The sequence below is a fragment of the Stegostoma tigrinum genome, unplaced genomic scaffold, assembly GCF_030684315.1.
Source record: "Stegostoma tigrinum isolate sSteTig4 unplaced genomic scaffold, sSteTig4.hap1 scaffold_63, whole genome shotgun sequence".
NCBI lineage: Eukaryota > Metazoa > Chordata > Chondrichthyes > Orectolobiformes > Stegostomatidae > Stegostoma > Stegostoma tigrinum.
The window spans coordinates 2362025-2383762 of NW_026728568.1; the positions used below are offsets into that span (position 1 = coordinate 2362025).

Here is a 21738-nt window from a genome sequence, read left to right on the forward strand (position 1 = left end):
TATGCCATCATCATAAACACACTGGGTAACAGGCATGCCATCAGAATAATTAATGCAGTGCACAATCTGCCCATAATTTTACTCCAATACTTCCATTACCACATTCAGTCAAATGTATCCCACAAAGGAAGAACAAAAATGGGGTAATATTTTTGTACCGAGTAGTAATAGCTGGCATTTACAAAGCTTCCCAAGCCACACACATATCTCATTTGAGTTTAGATAGCTGAAAGGCACCTATGTGCCTTTCATTCCACAGGACATCTCAAACAGCCGTGCAGCCAATGAATTAAAATTAAAGCGTCAGGTAGAATTTAATATGTGCAACAGGGGTCTCAGTCCCCAGATCTGGAGAACAGACAGAAGTTCAGGCACCTCTACTGGGGAAACCTGCTGTATAAAGTGCCCATCAGGCAATGAAGTGGACACCATCGACACGCCCAAGGACGCTGTGAGTGGAAATATTGTCCTTGAGGGCTGCCAGCCAATGGGATCTTGGTAGCTCTCTACTGCCCATCAGCACCATTGGAAGAAGTGGCAGATGTTGGTGCTGCACCCACCTGAGTCCAAGTATCAACAAGGAAATCCCAGGCCAATGGGGAGTCAGGGTATGGTGATGGTTGGACTTGGTAGGGACAGTGGTTATCTGTGGTATCACTTCCTTATGCTGGTAATGTACATCAGGCACTGGGTGCGCTTGGACGAGGAATCTCCAGAGTCTGTTAGACTTGCTTTTTGGACACCCACATACCGACTCTCCGATGGAATTAATTATCCCTGGCCACTATGTTTCCTTTAACCAATATCTTTAAAGCAAACTAACCATCATGATCACACTGTTGTTAATGAGGAATTGTTGTCCATGACTTGGCTACATTACAACAACAACTACACTTCAAAAGTCATTAATTACCTGGAACATGCTATGAAACAGCCTGAGGTTGTGAAAGCAGCTATATAAATACATAGATTTATTCTTTAGCCACTGGTCCACTTGTTGTCGAGATGGGTACCAGTATCAGAAGCAAGGTAGCAGAAGATAAATATTTGAGGCCCATTGGTCAACTTCAATATTTAAACTTTGTAAGAAACCCTTAACAGAGGTCACAGATTTGACGTAATCAACAAAATCTGCAGGGAGGGAATGTGAGGTGGTTGGTTTTCAACAAAGTTATTATGAACTAGAATTAACTGCCTTAATGTTTTAAATTTACTTTATTTATTTATTCACAGGGTATGGGCATCGCTGGTAGGACCAACAATTACTCCCCATCCCTAATTTCCCTGGAGAAGACGGTAGTGAGCTGCTTTCCTGAACATCACGGGTCGAGACACTCACAGAGCTACTGCGAAGGGAGTTCCGGGATTTTAACCCAGTGACAGTGAAGGAACAGAGATAAATTTCCAAGTCAGATTGGTGACAGGCTTGGAGGGGAACTTGCAGGTGGTGGTGTTCCCATATATCTGCTGCTCTTCTCCTTCTAGATATATAAGGTGCAACTTGGAAGGTGCAGTCTAAGGAGTCTTGGCAAGTTGCTGCAGGGCATCTTGTAGCAGGTACAAGCCACTGTCTCTGTGGCGATGGTGAAGAGAGTGAATGTTTGCAATGGTTGATGAGGTGCCAATCAAGTGGGGTGCTTTGTGCTGGATAGTGTCGAGCTTCCTGGGTGTTGTTGGAACCGCACCCATCCAGGCAAGTGGAGAATATTACTTTACTTTCCTGATTTATTGTTAGCTGATGGCGTTGAGGATGTGGATTGTCTGCTCTAGAATACCCAGCCTCTGACTTGTGCTTGGAGCCATGGTATTTATTCATCCAGTTCAATTTCTAGTTACCAATAGTCACTAAGTTGTTGGTAGTGGGGGTTGAATGTGTCACTGTATATCAAGGGGAAAAACTTAGATTTTGTCTTGCCATTTATCAGCCCAAGTCTGAATGTTTTACTTGGTCTTGTTGCATTTGACCATGGACTGTTTCCATACCCAAGGAATCACGAATGGTGCTGAACATTGTACAACCATTAGCGAACATCCCCACTTCTGACCATATGAGGGAGGGAAGGTGATTGATGAAGCAGCGGAAGATGGTTGGGTCTAGGATACTACCCCGAACGTAATGAAAGCTGATTTTATCATAACTGTCACTGGAATTGGGCAAACACACAAAAAGAATAAAACAGCAGGGCTCTGGGGTCAGAACAGCACATGTGGGTCTAATTACACAGCTCATATGAAGAGCCAGCAGTGCATGATGGGCTGAATAGCTTCCTGTTGTGCTGCATCATTCTATTCTATAGGTAAACCTGCTTCTGATATAAATTCTTAGTTTGTCCGGGTGTATGAACCAATTAATCTCTTAGACGAACATCTACCTTGTCGTTGCCCGGCACTGTGGGCCTTCACCTTTCACTGTGATTTTGTAATCTTCTTTAAAATCTACTTTATGATTGAAGATAAAGTTGTCTTCCCTATTTCCTGTCTGACACTTCACATGGAACATTTACAATATCTTTAGCAACTGAGGTATCGTATCTTCCTACCAATTTTCCTTTGGCTCCAGTCCAGATTGTACAAGCTCAGCTAAGTTTACAGCTTTCCCCCCACTCTCAGCCTGCTCCAGGCAATTCATCACATCCAATACTGGGCTGCACAATTAAGTTACATTAGCAGTGGATATTCCCATATGGTCTGAGTGAGACAACCAAGGAAAAGATGCATAGTGCACTGCCTCACAATCTTGTCAGAAATAACATGGTGCCCAACCCATCCATAGGGGATAATCGATGTACAGCAACAGCCTATTGGAGGCATGAGGTTTCCCTGTGATGAACCTTTGCTAATTGGCTGAAAAGGCCAATCCTTCAGAAGCAAGTTCGAGCACAGGAGGCACATGAACCTGCCAAGTGATGTTGTGGATTGCTATTTGTGCCAGGCTGTAGTAGCCACTGGTCATCATGGTGCTGTGTGCCAGCTCACACATCGTACCATTATCATCCTCTCTGGTTTAAACATCTTGTTTCAAGAGACAATGCAGCACTCACTTGGCCAGGGGCAGGGGCAGTAATCTGTAGGCCCCAGTGTCACACGTGGCCTAGGACCCCAGCCCAAGCACAGCAGGCTCCCCGCAACCCACACCCAGTTAATTAGCCCCTGATATACCTCAGTGTCCTGGGACCTGCCCTCAGTCCAGGCCAGCAGTATCAGCATGGACTTTCTTAACCAAGTGTGTGAAGTGGAGCTTGGACTTGTAACCTTCTGAATTAGAGTCAAAAGTGTTACAGACTGAGCCACAGCTAACAATAAGGCCAACAGCTGTCATTAATAAATTCTGCCTTAGCACCACACCTCTCAGTCATCAATCACTGAACGAATTATGTTGGAGGATTGGTTTACTAGCTCAATTAATGGGCTGAATTTTACAGTCCACATCTTCTAGACAGCATATTTTTGGAGGGAAGCAATTTCCAAAAGATATGTCAAGTGGCTAGTCCATTGCCTTCCCACCCATCCCAACCTGGTCCCCATCTTATTGGTGGAGGTTTGAGGGTGGGCAGGGTGGTCAGTGAGGACCCAATAGACTACCTGCTCTTAGACCTACTGAAGCCCTTCAGTGGCCAACTGTAACTTGACTCAGGCCCTCCATCCTTTCTATACTGGCCATCCAGGTCCCCTTGGAGAGGGAGCTCGCAATGTCCAACAATACTCTCAGTGCCTTTAGAGAGAGGTGGGCACTGCAGGGGAGATGCTGCTTTATCTCCCCCAAAAACTCCATTCTGCTTTTGTTCCTTCCCTTGCTCCCTACCTCCACACTTGTTGATAGTTTGCATTTTCCTCAATGGCCTCGGCAATGTAAACATCTAAATGTAAACATCTTTTACTAGTGGTGGTTACTGTTTAAAAAGGAAAACAAAACAAAAGTTAAAGTGATTTGGTGGTGGAAAAATCACTCAGCCGTGGGTGATAGTACTTCTGAGCATAAAAATATACACTGATCAGGAGTAGGGTCAGCAAGCTGTTTATCACCAGCTTTGGTGAAAAGGAAAGGAGGAAGAAGATTACTTCTTGTACCCTGTATGCAACAGAGGCCATTTCCCCCTACTTTATGATCTTGTCCACCCAACCTGCTTCCTACATTCCCATCTGGCCTTCAAAATCCAACAAGTCCGCCCTCTCCCCACTTACACCGCTGACGGACTCATCGCCCAGGCTAGCCTCCCTGATCTCTCTCCATCCATAACTCTTTCAGAGAATATCTCCAGTGTGAAAACAGGCCCTTCCGCCCAACATGTCCACACTGACCCTCAGAGCAACCCACCCAGACCCATCCCCAATAACACACCTAGTCTACACATCCCTGAACACTACGGGCAATTTAGTATGGCCAATCCACCAAGCCTGCACATCTTTGGACTGTAGGAGGAAACCGGAGCACCCAGAGGAAACCCACGCAGACACAGGGAGAATGTGCAAACTCCGCACAGACTGAGGGTGGAATCAAACATGGGTCCTTGGCGCTGTGAGGCAGCAATGCTAACCACTGTGCCACTCACTAAGGCCAACTCAGGATCTAACAACCCCGGGATCCCAGTTCGGTGGACAACAAACAGTTCTGCTGGGACTAGCATATCTACCAGGTCATTGTCCAGCAACTCCTGAGGAGTGAAAGCCCAATGCCACATTATACAGGCCCCTGGCAGTGGAATACAGTCACCGGACTGCCTCATTTCATGGTGGTCCATTCATGAATCATTTTCAGTATCCACGTTTTCCTATTGTTCACATTCTAATGCCCATTGAAACACGGAGTGACCATTCGATCCCGGTGTCTGACTGATTGGTACTTTAACATCATCTGTGTTAACTAGTTCAATATCTTTGAAAACTCTTACCTGACAGATAACCTCAGTCTTGAAAATATCACCTGCTGCAGCGTTTCGAAGGAGAAGCTTCCAGAATTCCACTGCCCTCGGTGCAACTGAAGAAAACAATGAAACCTCTTTCTCCCCTGTCACTGGTCTCTGTTGTCATTTGCGGATTTGTAACTAAGTTTCAATCCGCTTTGAGAGGATCGTGGCAACAAGGACCTCGCAGGAGATTGGCTGATAATTGCAACTGAAACAGATCCCAAGGAAAACACGGCATCTTTACTGAAAGATCTTTAAGGAGCCAGCCAGCCTAGAGTGTGACAGAGCTAAAGGGAAAACAGCGCAGACCATTCAAAATACAATCGCTTCTCATGATTGCAGAGTTCTTGTATCAGACGAATGAGCTTCAAGGGCTTGCAAAGGCTTTTGTCATTGCTGGCATACCTCAAATGGCAATAAGATAAGCTTCTAAAGTAGAAATCACCACTAACGCCTTTGATGTACATAAACACATAACGAAGTCTTGGTGCTCGACAGTCTTCATCTTGAAGATGAGAGTAATCCGGCCTATTTGTATATCAAGTGTAGTTCAAGACCTTCATTTTGATATTGTGTTTGACTGATTACAACATGATGAAAGACCATTCAACAGCGCATAATTCAGTAAAATTATGATTCCTATCAAAACTGTTGAGTCGGCAGGATCATATTACATTCATATATTGAGAGGCGCTGCCAGCATAAATGTTAAATAGGACACACTATTCAAAGAAAAAAAAATTGAGAAGTCGCTTTGGTGTGACCTCGAGCAGACTGTAGCTTGCCCTTGTAGCACTTAGTCTTTCAGTGTACAATCTGGCCTGCATTTCAGAACATCTCATTCAGTCATCAACTGATATTGGATTCTGACTCACAAATGATTTGAAAGTGTTTCAAAGTCTAAAAAGTGCTGCAGATACTAAATAATGAAAAGGAAGCTCGGGATTTATGCGCGCGTAAGTGCAACAATGTGCTGTAGCATTTGAATTTGCCGTTCCACTCAACAAAAAGTTAATAATATTGCAGAACTCCCATCTCCTTTAGGCAGTGGAACTGCTTTGGCATTGAAAAGATCAAGTTAAACATTTCTACAGATAAGTTTCAAGATATTTCTGCACAAGAATTGACTCTCCCAGGATTCAATATTTATGCTTTACATCATGATGTGCATTATGTAACAACAACATATCACTAGAATGGAACTGGAATAAAAAGGGGAATGTCAAACTAAAGACACGGTATTAGGAGATTTGCCTGCATGCTGTTTATTGACTGGAACAAGCATGATGGGCTGATTGGCCTCCACCTGTCAAGCCAAAGGCAGTGATTTTAGGAGGTTTGCCCTGGTCTTGCTCATTGACAGGCATAGTCATGGTGGGCTAACTCAACATTTATGATACAAATGGAGGCCAATGATTCCACATGTCTAAAAGTGTGGTCAGAAAGGTCAGCTTGAAAAGAAGTAATTTGGATAATCGGAGATTTGGAGAGAGAATTCCAAAGCTTGCGTGCCAGAGAGCTGAAGGCACCAGTGGTTTGTTGATTGAAGGGAATTACACCCTTAATCTTGATATAGATACAGAACAAGTGCAGAAAGAGCTAAGTCGGGACACCATCAGATCACATGGAACTGTCAGGCTCCAGATAGCATCTCCTTCCTTCCCGCCAGCAAAACCTGTCGCTGTTCACACAGGAGAGTGTCAATCCCGCATTACTACATGGTGGATTAAAGTGAAAGTGAGGCATAAGATGGCAGAAATGGAGGAATGGGGCATTATGGGAAGCTTGCAGGCTTAGATGAGGAAAGTGAAGTGGGGAAGACCAAGGCATTTAATGGATTTAAGTGCACAGACAAGAATTTTAAACTGGGGGCCTGGGAACCAAGTCAGGAAAAGCAGGTATGTTCAATGGGAGGTACCAGGAATGGGATAAATACAGGAAGCAGAAGTTTGGAAGCATACGACAGAGGGTAAAGGACAGGAGATCAGCTGCAGGGGCATAAGAGTCATCAAATCTGGAGATAAGGAGAGGGCTTCAGAGGCAGATAGCCTGAGGCAGCTGACATTACAGAGATATAAACAGAATAAATTACATTGTAGAGCCTGAACTACTCTAAAACTGAGCATTATTTGTGATTTAGTGATAATGGGAACTGCTGATGCTGTAGAATCCAAGATAACAAAGTGTGGAGCTGGATGAACACAGCAGGCCAAGCAGCATCTCAGGAGCACAAAAGCTGACGTTTCGGGCCTAGGCCCTTCAGAGATCTTTGATGTACTCTGAAGTCATGAAAGGTGCTACATGAATGCAAGTTCCGTCTTTCTTGAGGCCTCAAGGTTCAATTGGTTTATACTTTGTGTTTCGATCCCAACAGATGTCATTACTAGACAACTTGACGTCCAGTCCCTGTTCACCTGCATTCCGCATGGAGATGGCCTCAAGGCCCTCCGCTTCTTCCTGTCCCGCAGGCCCGACCAGTCCCCCTCCACCGACACTCTCATCCGCCTAGCTGAACTCGTCCTCACACTCAACAACTTCTCTTTTGACTCCTCCCACTTCCTACAGACTAAGGGGGTGGCCATGGGCACCCGCATGGGCCCCAGCTATGTCTGCCTCTTTGTAGGTTACGTGGAACAGTCCCTCTTCCGCACCTACACAGGCCCCAAACCCCACCTCTTCCTCCGGTACATTGATGACTGTATCGGCGCCGCCTCTTGCTCCCCAGAGGAGCTCAAACAGTTCATCCACTTCACCAACACCTTCCACCCCAACCTTCAGTTCACCTGGGCCATCTCCAGCACATCCCTCACCTTCCTGGACCTCTCAGTCTCCATCTCAGGCAACCAGCTTGTAACTGATGTCCATTTCAAGCCCACCGACTCCCACAGCTACCGAGAATACACCTCCTCCCACCCACCCTCCTGCAAAAATTCCATCCCCTATTCCCAATTCCTCCGCCTCCGCCGCATCTGCTCCCACGATAAGACATTCCACTCCCGCACATCCCAGATGTCCAAGTTCTTTAAGGACCGCAACTTTCCCCCCACGGTGATCGAGAACGCCCTTGACCGCGTCTCCCGCATTTCCCGCGACACATCCCTCACACCCCGCCCCCGCCACAACCGCCCCAAGAGGATCCCCCTCGTTCTCACACACCACCCTACCAACCTCCGGATACAACGCATTATCCTCCGACACTTCCGCCATTTACAATCCGACCCCACCACCCAAGACATTTTTCCATCCCCTCCCCTGTCTGCTTTCCGGAGAGACCACTCTCTCCGTGACTCCCTTGTTCGCTCCACACTGCCCTCCAACCCCACCACACCCGGCACCTTCCCCTGCAACCGCAGGAAATGCTACACTTGTCCCCACACCTCCTCCCTCACCCCCATCCCAGGCCCCAAGATGACATTCCACATCAAGCAGAGGTTCACCTGCACATCTGCCAATGTGGTATATTGCATCCACTGTACCCGGTGCGGCTTCCTCTACATTGGGGAAACCAAGCGGAGGCTTGGGGACCGCTTTGCAGAACACCTCCGCTCAGTTCGCAAAAAACAACTGCACCTCGCAGTCGCAAACCATTTCCACTCCCCCTCCCATTCTCTTGATGACATGTCCATCATGGGCCTCCTGCACTGCCACAATGATGCCACCCGAAGGTTGCAGGAACAGCAACTCATATTCCGCCTGGGAACCCTGCAGCCATATGGTATCAATGTGGACTTCACCAGTTTCAAAATCTCCCCTTCCCCTACTGCATCCCTCAACCAGCCCAGTTCGTCCCCTCCCCCCACTGCACCACACAACCAGCCCAGCTCTTCCCCCCCACCCACTGCATCCCAAAACCAGTCCAACCTGTCTCTGCCTCCCTAACCGGTTCTTCCTCTCACCCATCCCTTCCTCCCACCCCAAGCCGCACCCCCCGCTACCTACTAACCTCATCCCACCTCCTTGACCTGTCCGTCTTCCCTGAACTGACCTATCCCCTCCCTACCTCCCCACCTACACTCTCTCCACCTATCTTCTTTACTCTCCATCTTCGGTCCGCCTCCCCCTCTCTCCCTATTTATTCCAGTTCCCTCCCCCCATCCCCCTCTCTGATGAAGGGTCTAGGCCCGAAACGTCAGCTTTTGTGCTCCTGAGATGCTGCTTGGCCTGCTGTGTTCATCCAGCCTCACATTTTATTATCTTGGAATCTCCAGCATCTGCAGTTCCCATTATCTCTCATTACTAGACAACCCTGACTGATCCAGACTGAAATCTGGTTTGCCAGATCATTTTTTGTTTTGTTTTTAACTAAGTGGTCTCTTGCTGAAGTAAAGTAAAATGTTGCAAATTTTATTTTAACAATAAAACAGGAGTTTACAATGCAAAAGAAATGAAGTTAAATGGGTAAATCAATCTACTTACACATAATACAAATTCAAGAGTTTTAAACACCCAGTAAAAATAGAATTCTATAGTCCCAAAATACTCCTTTATAATATTAAACATATCCCTACAGTACTTAACAACACCCTTCTGCATTATTCAAACCAGAATCTCTTCCCAAATAACTTGGTAGGTTAAAATAACTGTGTCTCGAAGTCCAATACTGGAACCTCTGATAGATAATTCCTGGAACTGTCATACACCTGAGGCTAAGTAAACTCAGCTTCAAGTCCTCTTCACGGTTTTATCCCAACATTTCTGGAGTGGGACTCTCAGTACCTCCTCCCTCCAAGATAATCAAGTTTACTGTATTCCTTTCTCAGATGCATGGCTCTACACATGCATCTCCATGCAAGAAATGCCCAAAAATAAAGTAAAACTGAAATAAAAACCTCTTCCTTCTAAGCTATAGATCCCTTAAGCTGAAAAGAAACTGCCTGAGTCTCAAAATTTCGAATGAAAACCTTGAGGTACAATTATCTACAATGCCAGGTTGTAAAATAATAAAATAAAATAAGAACAAATCACACTGTCAAAGTAGCCCTCACAAACTGTTTTAAAGAAATCACCATGGCTACAGAAATACTTACAAGTTAATTATTAACTTCAAACACACAGAAGATCCACATGTTACTCACTTAAAGTTCAAAACCCAAACTAAAAAGAGATGATATTTTAAATATTAATCAGAAAGTTTATATCACACTTTGTTTCTTGTCTCTAAGTGACTTTCCTTTTGAATCTTATATTCCACCACAACTTAGATGTCCTTATGTAAACAGAAATAAATCTGCAAAAAATATCGATCAACAGGAGCTTGTGATTGGAGGATTTGTGGTGCTGCAGAGATTCCCTGCAGCTTGAATATAAACAGCTATTAAATCCCTCGTGTCAGAGACAGCAGCCAAGTAAAATCAATGAACAACAAGTAAGGTCAATGATAAATGTGCACTGTATGCTTGGGCATGGATGAAGGCAATGGATCTTTTATCTTCAGGTTTAGTGCTGAAAAATTGTGTCAGAAACTTTCTCCCTCCTCACAAAACAGCTACAAAATGTTAATAGGCTCAGTACGACAAATTTTCTGGGGCAGGCTGGATAAATCAAAGACGTTTTATCTCTCCATCATTAATTACAAGTTTGCGACACTGTTTCAGCAAGTGAAGTGAAATTAATTTTCACTTTCAAAAGTTTCAAAAGTTCTCCTTTGTTATCAACCTCTTGCCTAGTTTAGAGTGAATCCAAAATGGAACCACTGTTCAATAAAGAGAATGGGTGACTGGGGTCCCCTAGAATGGAACAAACAGCATCACAATTCACTCTGGGTCAGGTTTATCTGTCAAGTCAATGTCAGCTGTTAAGAATTGAACCCAATTCCCAGGGTGACTTTTCTAAGAGTGTGTCCTCTTCGAGTCCACAGGATTAATGCCTGACTCACTACATCCCATTTCAATACAGCCTGTTAGAGCTACACAGTCATAGAGATGTACAGCGTGGAAACAAAACCTTCGGTTCAACTTGTCCATGCTGACCAGAGATCCTAAATTAATCTAGTCCCGTTTGCAAACATTTGTCCCATATCCCTCTAAACCCTTCCTATTCATTTACGCATCCTGATGCCTTTTAAGTGTTGTAATTGTACCAGCCTCCACCACTTCCTCTGGCAGTTCACTCGATGCATGCATCACCCTCTGCATGAAAAGGTTGCTCCTTCGGTCCTTTTGAAATCTTTCCCCTCTCATCTTAAACCTATACCCTCTGAAACCTATAAACCTCTGTAAGATCAACCCTGTGCCACCAGCTTCTTCGGTCAAGCATTTGGTCACACCTTTATCTTCATCCATCATCCTCTTCAACTCAGCATCCAATTTTGTTTGCTTACGCCACTGCATAATGGAGTACATCCATGTTTAAATTTGTGGTTGTGTTCCTGAAAATGGTGACAATAAATTAGACAACATTATAATTCTTACAGAGGACTCATCCAGCACAGTGGATTTAGTATCCGGTGCCAGGCAAACCACTGGCAACGTTCCGCAACATATTGCACACAAATGACCAAAAGGATTGCCTTTATGGCTATGACAATAAAGAGAAACAGAGAGCAGGAGGGAAAGTGGAGTTGAAATGTAAGATCAGCCTTGGTCACTATTCAGCAGGAATTCAGGTCCTAGGCGCAATATTGTCTACTCCTGCTCCTATTTATTGTGTTATTTTATCCCTGGGACTGGAAATTATGAGATGAATGATAATCTTTTGTGACCATTCTTCTCATATCTCTAAAATACAGTTTCTCATCTGATTTTCTTCATTTATAATAACTTATAGAACACTAAATCGAAAAAATTACATGGATATCATTTTATGTTGACATAAATTGAGAGCAACATATTGCATTTAGGTACAGCCTGCCTTTCATGTCGGACGACACCTCAAAGTGCTTCAAGGGAGTATGGGCAGCTAAAAACGGATGCTCAGCCAAAAACAGTGATATCGGGATAGGTGATCAAAAACTTAGTAAAGCAAGAGGGTGACTAACAAAAGTGACAGGCAAAGATATTTAGGGTCTTAAGAACTTAAGACTCAGGTAGCTGAAAACGTGGCCACCTGTGATGGAAGTTTGGGACTGTCAGGAGGCCAGGTTAAGAGGAGTGCAGAGAACTTAGAGGTTAATCGTGTTGGAGGATATTAGAAAGGGAAAAGGGAGAGAAAGGTCATGAAGTCATTTTAAAACAAAGACTATAATTTCATGTATTTTAGTTCTGTCTGACGGAAGAAGTGGTGACAGTATTCATAGGAGGATGTTGTTTTAGACTCAGTGACAGCGTGAAATACTAAAACGTATAGAGGATGTTTTATTCAGTGCAGACTGGATTTCTGTCACCCTGTCACCGTCCCCAGCTATGATCAGCTTCACCAATTCCACCTTTCTCTTTCCCACTCCAATAAACCTTTGCATTTGTCTGAGAAAGCAATTAGAATCCAACACACAGGATAATCCGTGATAACGGGAACTGCAGATGCTGGAGAATCCAAGATAATAAAATGTGAGGCTGGATGAACACAGCAGGCCCAGCAGCATCTCAGGAGCACAAAAGCTTTTGTGCTCCTGAGATGCTGCTGGGTCTGCTGTGTTCATCCAGCCTCATATTTTATTATCTTACACAGGATAATCCCTTGCTATTTGCAGCAGGTTTTGTCCATTTCTCAAAACACTTAAACAGCATCAAATTTTGGTTTCCACTCTTGTGAATATTGTTTGAAACACTGATATTAAATATTATTTCTCTATCACAAATCTTATTTTTAACGCCGACATTCATTTTTGCATCTCTGTTTAATGATGAGACAATACCGGAGTATAAAGGGAGTGGGTGTTAAGGAACATGTGTTATGCAAATAATCAAGAAATGAAGTACAAAACATGATTACTGCTGAACAGTACAGAGCTGTGACGCTGAAGATATGCAACTTGTGCCCATCAGGACAAATGCAAGAATACCACTTTTTGAATGATCATAGCAATTTATACCACAGGAAGAAAAGGAGTGCTGATTGACTGGCAAGTCAACTCTGACTTGTCAAGATGCTGAAATGGAGACAGCAGTAGATAACAATAGGCTCCTTGAGCCTCTGAATAATTCAATAAAGGAATCTTTCATTTGCAGAAAATGTTTCCTTGCATGTGGATGTATGCTGCTTCTAGGAAGCATATTGAATCACATTAAGAGGTCGGCTGATTATCTTGTCTCCAGTAATGTACAAAGTCGGGTTGGATCTGAATTAGATCCAGCATTTCTTTGGGTTTTGTTTTGATTGATGTAAATTGTTATGGTTCTTTGAAATTTGTCATTCTCGCAGTTGCTGTGCTGAGTTTAACTGAAAGGAATGGCATCATGTCTCTCTGTTCAGCAGTATTAACAGGTATTATCCTGCTACCTTCAGATGAAAGAGTGGGAACTGCAGCGATTCTGGAAAAGGAAGAGAAAATTAATTTCTAATCATTGAAACAGCTCCAAAATTAACGATAATGAATTAAAACCTGAAAGAACTGAGGACGTTGCAAGTCAGAAACAAAAACAGAAATTACTGGAGCTGCTCAACAGGTCTGGCATATCTGAGGATCGGTCACTACACCCAAAATGGGATTTCTCTCCACAGATGTTGCCAGACCTGCTGAGCTTTTCCAGCAATTTCTGATTGTGTTTCCAAAATTAAGGAGCATGTTCTCAGTTGAATTGCAAAACAATATTGAAGGTGGTATTCTTCCTAATTTGATTATTCATGAGGGTGTCTTCAAAATTCAAATGATAAGCTAACCACTCCAGACCACGTGGTTAAATGGCTCCAGTGTACAATTGTGCCAAAGGTGCAGGTTTAATTGCTGCAGCTCTTATCAGGGCTCTCAGGGTCTATCTTTTTGTCTTGCCCTTCAACGGTAACATGGGGTAAGAAATGATGAGCAACTTTTGGTGAATGAAGATGCTGCGTCGAGAGACGACCGTGCATGTCATCGTGTTGTATTCACCAAGTGTCATAACCTGCTGCGGACCATTTTCCTTCACATGCATTTGAACTGGTATTGCTTTGAATTGGCTTGTTATTGCAAATGGAAGCACTGATTAAATATTTAAAAGTTTTAACAACGTCATTTTACATCCCACCACCCTGCCTCCATAGGCAGGTTTGGGACCCAATTTTAACTTTATGAAAGTGGATGCTTTTTGACTGGCTAAAATTGGGCCCATAAAGGTGCTATAAATCAAGTGGGAGGTGTTGGCCTGTTGGTATTATCGCTAGACTGTTAATCCAGAGACCTAGGTAATGTTTTGGAGACCTGGGCATTGCAGATGGTGGAATTTGAATGGAATGAGAAAAAAATCTGGTGTTAAGGGTCTAATAGTGACCATGAAACTGTTGGGGAGAAACCACCTGGTTCACTAATCTCTTTTAGGGAAAAGAAACTGCTACTCTGGCCTGCATGTGACTCCAGACCCACACAATATTGCTGACTTTCAACTGCCCTCTCGGCAGTAAATGCTGGCTAGCCAGTGCGGTGAAATTTTAAAAAGTAACAGTGCAATTTTATACATTCTAATAGGGTCATTCCCCATCAACACAAGTTTCGCAGAGCAATTGCTTAATGTGGGCCAGATATTCAATGTTGCTGACATTGGGTCAAATTGTACTATAGTGCAGCCAAATCCTCGGAAAGCTTGTAACTAGTTTATCCAAGGCAATTGTGTTCAGAGTGAAATTCAGCTTGGATCAGATATTCTGTCCAAAGCCAGATTGCCAATTTACAATCATTTATTAAATCAGGGTATTTCAAAATTTGTTCTGAAATACAATGTTAAGCATATTGAATAGGTCTACTTTTCGGCACATTGATCTGGCGCTTACAGTGCACAGATGTCCCTTAGTGAAGCTGCAGATCGCTCATAATACTAAAGGGAACTTTAGTCGCACAGAACAAATGACTGGGGGCCTGGTGGGAGTTTAACTTTTTTTCATGTTCATGGATTGTGGGTGTTCCTGGCATGTATTGCACATCCCAAGTTTCCTTGGGCTCGATGGCTTGCTAGGCCATTTGAGAGATAGCAAGAATTGCAGATGCTGCAGTCAGAGACAACACAGTATGAAGCTGGAGGGACACAGCAGGCCAGGCAGCGTCAGAGGAGCAGGAAAGTTGATGCTTCAAATTGGGACCCTTCCTCATAAATGTCCATTTCTGAGGAAGGGTCCTGACTTGAAACGTCAACTTCCCTGCTTCACTGATGCTGCGTAGCCTGCTGTGGACTATTTTGGAGGCAAGTTATGAGTCAACTACACTGTGGCATGTATGGAGTCATACTCACAGATACTGGCACATGCACACACACACAGATACAGACACACATACTCACAGATACTGGCACATGCACACACACACAGATACAGACACACACACACTCACACAATGAATCAAATAACCAACCCAGGCTTCTATGAAGAGCCAAACACTACTGCCGTACAATTAAAAACTATTGTAACAGCAGTTAAATTTTTAGTTAGGTAAGTGGTGATCAATTTTCAGAGATCTGCAGAAACATTTCAGGCTGTCCATTACATTGCATTTCAGGGGCTCCATGGGTTTCTCAAGGGTCGAAAGGGACAGTACAGCTCTGTTTGGGTTTGTGTTTACTAAATGGTTTGCTGGATAAGCTACACTCTGTGGAAAAATATAACTTGTCTGCGGCTGCAAGAATTCATTTACAGCCCTGTTTACAAAGTCACTGCATCCTGATCACGAGTCAGGGAGCCCGGTCGAAAAACAGATTTCTGCTGCAGACTTTCTTCAACCAGTTTATATTTTGGGCACTTCTAGGCAACCTGCCCAAGTAATGGACTGATCAGTCGAATGCTGTCTCTAGAAACATCATCAAAACAGACAGCCTGAACCTAGCTGTCTACTTTACTTTCTGTAAAAGACATCATGTTGATACATATTTTTAATGCCATATATATGGGAAGCTTGGCTTGCAAGGTGTCTGTACTGGGTATTTAACAATTCTCTAGATTTGTCAACTTCTTTGTTGTCAAACATGTCCAGGTTTGGAATTGGGAATGAAGTTACAGTTATGGGGATCCTATACTTGAGGCCTAAAGCATCCCTATTACAGTCCTGTGACATTTCCCCAGACCATATTTATCATCTCTGTGAAAACTATTGATTTTGTACCAAGAGTTAAATTATGGGTAGTCTCATCTATTTGTCTTCTGTCAAATGGGAACTGAATTCTTAACTGTTATGGCAAATGTCCCTGGGTGGGCTCGAACCACCAACCTTTCGGTTAACAGCCGAACACGCTAACCGATTGCGCCACAGAGATCTTAACTGTTATGTCCCAGTAAACACTGAAATTGGTGTGCTAATAACTAACTGCTATTATTTCCAGGCCCTCTAGAACATTCTGTCAGTGAATAACAAAGGGACACATGAGAAGTGTGATTGTTATAATGTGCTTACTCCCTTCAGGGGGCCAGCTCATACTCATTTAACAACATGCACGTGCCATACACATCAGAAACACAGCAGCCACCCTCCTGTTCTGGAATGGATTTTAACCCAGGTGCCAAAGGTTTAAGGGCAAGCCACCCAAAGAGTTCCTGTGCCGTTTTTAATCTCAGCTTACAAAATGACATTCTCCCCTGCACTCTGACATTTTGTTAAAAATACACATACTTATGTCACAAGTGTGTACACATCACTGACAAGCATTGGCTGATACATTAGGCTTATCCTACACTCAAGATGCCTGAGGATACCTTACAGCCACATCATTTCATGGTGAAAGAATCAGGACTAATGGGGGATTTGGAAAGTGGAGCGGGGGTGGGGGTGGAAGAAGCACTGGAAAATATCTGGCTTCATCCTTTCCCCCACCCCGGGCAACAATCAAGATGCAGGGGCAGTCAAGAGACGTTAGTGTCTGCATATTATGGGGTGGCGCAATTGTTGTGATTAATTCAGGAAACTACCAGAATATGACATGTACCAGAGCGCCACCATACTTTAATGACTCCATTTACGTTTTTGCAAAGGAAGGCACGGATTGCAAAGGATCATTTAAGCAATGCTGAGATGTGTTTACGTTAAGAGATACAAATGAAAACAGGGCCATATTTTTCAATCTAGTGGGATGTCTGTCTTTTTTTCAATTCACTTGTAGGATGTGGGCAAGGCTGGCTGGACCAGCATTTATTGCCTGTCCCCAGTTGCCTTTGAGAAGGTGATGGTGAGCTGCCTTCTTGAATCACTGCAGTCCATGCGCTGCATATAGAACCACAATGCCCTTAGAAAGAGAATTCCTGTTACAGTGAGAAAATGGCAATATATTTCAAAATCAGGACAGTGGGTGGCTTGGAGGGGAACTTGAAGGTGGTGGTGCTCCCATGTATCTGCTGCCCTTGTTCTTCTAAATGGAAGTGGTCATGGGTTTGGAAGGTGCTGTCTGAAGATTTCTGGTGAATTTCTGCAGTAAATCTTGTAGATAGTACACACTACTGCTACTGAGCGGCAATGTGGAGGTAATGGATGATTGTAAATGTGGTGTCCACCCAGAGGCTGCTTTGTCCTGGATAGAATCAAGCTTCCCAGGTGTCGTTGCAGCTGTACCCATCCAGGCAAGCAGGAAGTATTCCACAATACACCTGACCTGCACCCTATAGATGGTGGACACGCCTTGGGGAGTTAGGAGGTGAGTTACGTGCCACAGTATTTCGAGCTTCTGACCTGCTCTTATAGCCACTGTATTTAGTGACAAGTTCAACTGAGTCAATGATAACCCCAAGGATATTGATATTGAGGTATTCAGTGATGGTAATCTAAATGACCAGCTCCGACTGGGCTTCAGAAAGCAGTGGCAAAATCCCAGCCTTCAGTATTGAGAAAGCTTTTATTATCTCGCTCCTTTCAATTACAAACTTCACACAAGGCCCTCTGGGAGTAGAAACGTGAGCTAAAGGTCAGCATTCAGCTTTCTTGACAGGTCTATGCAATTGCGAGCAGGAATTAACATTTTGATGCTTTTGCTGTCAAGGTGAGCTTATACAAACGATCTTTGGTTACCCCGCCCCACCAGTCAGTGTTCAATTAGCCGATCTCAGTCAGAATGACATTATTTTGTGTAAATGGAGTTTGAGGGTAAGTGCAGTCATGATCCAACCGAGCAGTGGAGTAGGCTTGATGACCTCCACTTTTTTCCTGTGTAAGCTCTGGCTCAGTTGATAGCCCTCACACTTTGGGAAGGTCCCCGTACAGTACTGAGGAAGAGCTGTACTGTCAGAAGTGCTGGATTCTGCAGAGAGCAAAGCCAGGGGGGAAAAAGCCATGCCAACATTAAAGACAAAACTGATCTTTTCCATTTTATTGGAATTTTCTTTGCTCATCCCGAACAGAAAGTTGAAGATTCAAAATAAGCATTTATTGACTGCAGTGCCATGGAAACAGGGGGTCATGTGATGAAACCTCCAGGAATACATCCAATCAGTGTTGGCAATCTGGTGGTGAGGCAGGTCGGGGGTAGGGGCGTCACTGAGATCTCCAATAGCTTGTGTCCTGACTGAATGTTACCAGGATATAGCTATCAAGGAAGAAGATCAAGCTTAACTGAGAGATACCTCAAGTGATTATCTTCCCTGGCTTCATTCTGATGCTAACCAAGCTGATTCCACGAAACATTGGAGTTGGAAACAGAACAAGATAGCATTTCTCTTACTGTTTGTTTGAACCAAACCCCTCCCACTTCATACCTCCCCCACCCCGCTCCCTTGGTGGATGACTCCAGTTTGATATCCCAGTCATAACTGTAATTAATAGGTGAAATTACTGACACCCAAGGCACAAGTAGCATCAGCGACATATCTGAAATAAAGATAAAAATGTAACAAAAATGAAAATAATGCAAAAAGTATACAGCTGAAGAGAAAAGGAAGATTTTCACTTTGCTTTTAAAATCCGCTTTAAAAATTAAGTAATTTATCAGGCTGTCCAATCCAAGTTGAAAATCACCAAACCATCAAATGCCTGTTAATATTCAGACCTAGAAGAGGATATGACATAGTATTTACAGCATTGAAAGAGGCCATTTGGCCCAACCAGCAGCTGTCAGCTTTTATGCTTCATATTGACCCTCTTTCCGTCCCTCTTCATCTTATCCCATTAAATCATCCTGCCCCTTGATGCTATTTGCCTCAATCACTGTTTGTGTTGGAGAGTTCCACATTCAAAGCGATACTACATTGAAAGGTTTCCCTCCTGTCAGTGCTGCTTCCCACCCATTGTTTCTGTGCTGCCTGTGCACAGAAAGGCAGTGATTAACTGATGCCTTGTAGGCATTACACAAGAAACCACACCAAGTTAAGGGATATGGAGCAACTGGTCTGCTGGATTATCCCATCCATTCTCAAGGTTACAACATGGGATTCATTTGTACAGTACTTACCTGAAAAAAACAACTTACATATATGTAGTTCCTTCCATGACTTCAGGAATTTTTTTGATTCACTCATGGGGTATTGATGTCGCTGGCTAAGCCTGTACTTATGGATCATCCCACTTGCTTCGAGGGCAGTTATAAGGCAATCGCATTGCTGTGGGCCTGGAGTCACATGTAGAACAGACCCAGTAAGGGCAACAGTTTCCTTATCCAAAGGATACTGTTTTCGTGGACCAGATAGGCTTTTCCAACAATCAACAACAGTTTCATGGTCAGCATTCGACTCTTCAGTCCAGACTTTTTCAAGTTCCACCACTGACCATGATGGGATCTAAACCTGGATCCCCAGAACATTACCTGGGTCTCTGAATTAATAGTTTCACAGTAATATCATTAGAACATCAGCTTCCACTTTACAGCTAATGAGGTACTTGTGAAGTGCAGCCATTGTTGTAAAAATGTGTTAGCCAGTTTATGCGTAGGAAGGTTCCATGAACTACAAGCAGTTAATAACTGCAAAATGTGTTTTTAGCGTAGGGCAAATATTTGTGAGATTCCGCTTGCCTTGCTTTGAAATGGCACCACGGGAATCTTTAACATCTATCTGAACGGGCAAGTTGCGTATCGGTATAAAGTCTTGTTTGAAAGATGGCACCTCAGACGGTGTGGCAGTCCCTGAGTGTAGCACTGGAGTGTCAGCGGGGGTTTTATGCTCAAGTTTCTGGAGTAGGGTTTGAATGCACAACATGCTGGCTCAGAACACAGAATGCACCCAACTGATGCTGTCAGGAGATCTTTGCTGCTGTTTGAACAGGCTATTGACACTCACCCTCCAAGCTCATTTCTGTGAACATTGGTGGCACCCTGATATAAGTCAAAGAATAGCATTGTTAGAGATCCCTCAATTCAAAGCCTAAGTCTACTCATGAACTTGTGCTTTGAGTCTTCGAATAAGCAAACAAGTGAACAATAAATAGGAGCAAAATTGTGAGGACGGGGGGGGATGAGTTTGAAAGTATATTCTGTGCAAAAGGAAGAGATCTTTAACACTATGAAATGGCCACACCTGACTGCAAGATTCTATGTTGAACTCCAACCCTTTACACCAAGACACATACATCTCCAAAATCATTTGCAATGAAATGTAAACCACTCAAGACGACAGTCCCGCAGGAAGCAATCCCAGTCATTAAAACAATCAGGCAGAGGGCAGGAAAGCTTGATATTCATCTGATGACAAGAAAATACAGTCAATCAGGCAGGATAGCCACACAGTGGGAGGTTAGCAGTCACTGGGGCATCGGATGGGAGGTGTTAACGGGAGGGGAGGGCAGAAGGGGGAATTGGTAGAGGATGGCAACCCTTGGCTCTAATGTAGAAGCATTCCAAAACACAGTCTAAGCAACATCAAATGACGTGTGGCTCTTGCAGCTCCGTCACATGCAATTATCAGCGCTTGGAAACAAAAACTGAACTGACACTGTGGCATTAGACTGGCAGCAATGGCTGAACACGTGTCTGTAGGTCTTCGAGCTTGGAAGGTGGGGGTAGAGTTAGAGGGCGATATAACTCACTCTGAAAAGAACTGGGCTGAAACTGCTCGTCAATGTTAATTAACTTTTTAATATGCTGCCACATTCAAGACTTCTAGTCCATAATTAATTAAAACCATTTATGGAAGGAGATGGAAATTGGAATTTAAGTACAACCGCGCAGTCTGCAGGAACATACAAAGATTGCATTATTCCACGCTAGTGATTCATTAGTCAGACCAGCATGTAACTCAACACTCTCAGCACACAAGGTTAAAATTCCTCTGCACGAAAGGCACACTGCACTTCCAAACAAATTGTCAACTATTTTCATGCTCTGTGTGTCAGCCAAAGTCTGAGGATGCATTATCCAACTGAAGGTCACTTTTCCCCTGGGCACAGATCAGAGTGTCGTGGTTTTCTGTAAACAGCACTGACCATTTGAGACATATTCAGGTTCTGTTGACAAAATTGCTACACTCTAATGTTCTTTTTGTTGTCTTTTGGTGCAGTTAATTAAGGATGCCTGATAATCTGACAACCAATGTATTTCTTAAATGCAGAGTTTCCTTTTAATCTTTTAGGGAATATAGATGTTGCTTGCCCACCTTTACTTGGCCCTGAGCAGGAGCTGGTCACGGGATAACATGATCCGCTTCACCAAGAGACAACTCTTACAGAAACATTTGATAAGTAAGGACATTCTCCAAAGACAATGTGAGGGCCTCTTAAGACAACCTAATAGCTTCAAGCGCTCTTACTGATGTTGGAGCTTTCTCCCTTCTGGGGGGAACATGTAAACTGCACGTAGACAGTCGCCCAAGGGTGGAATCGAACCCAGGTTCCTGGCGCTGGGAGACAGCAGTGCTAACCATTGAGCCAACA

The 21738-nt window shown here is 43.8% G+C and overlaps 1 protein-coding gene and 1 non-coding gene across 4 annotated transcripts in view; both read right to left on the bottom strand.

Moving 5' to 3' along the window:
* The window catches only part of LOC132209039 (uncharacterized), a 324143-nt gene that overhangs the window by 174487 nt on the left and 127918 nt on the right, over nucleotides 1-21738 (bottom strand). The gene's annotated exons all lie outside the window — the stretch shown is intronic.
* trnan-guu (transfer RNA asparagine (anticodon GUU)) lies at nucleotides 16140-16213 on the bottom strand. Its single transcript has one exon. It is a non-coding gene; the product is annotated as a tRNA-Asn (tRNA).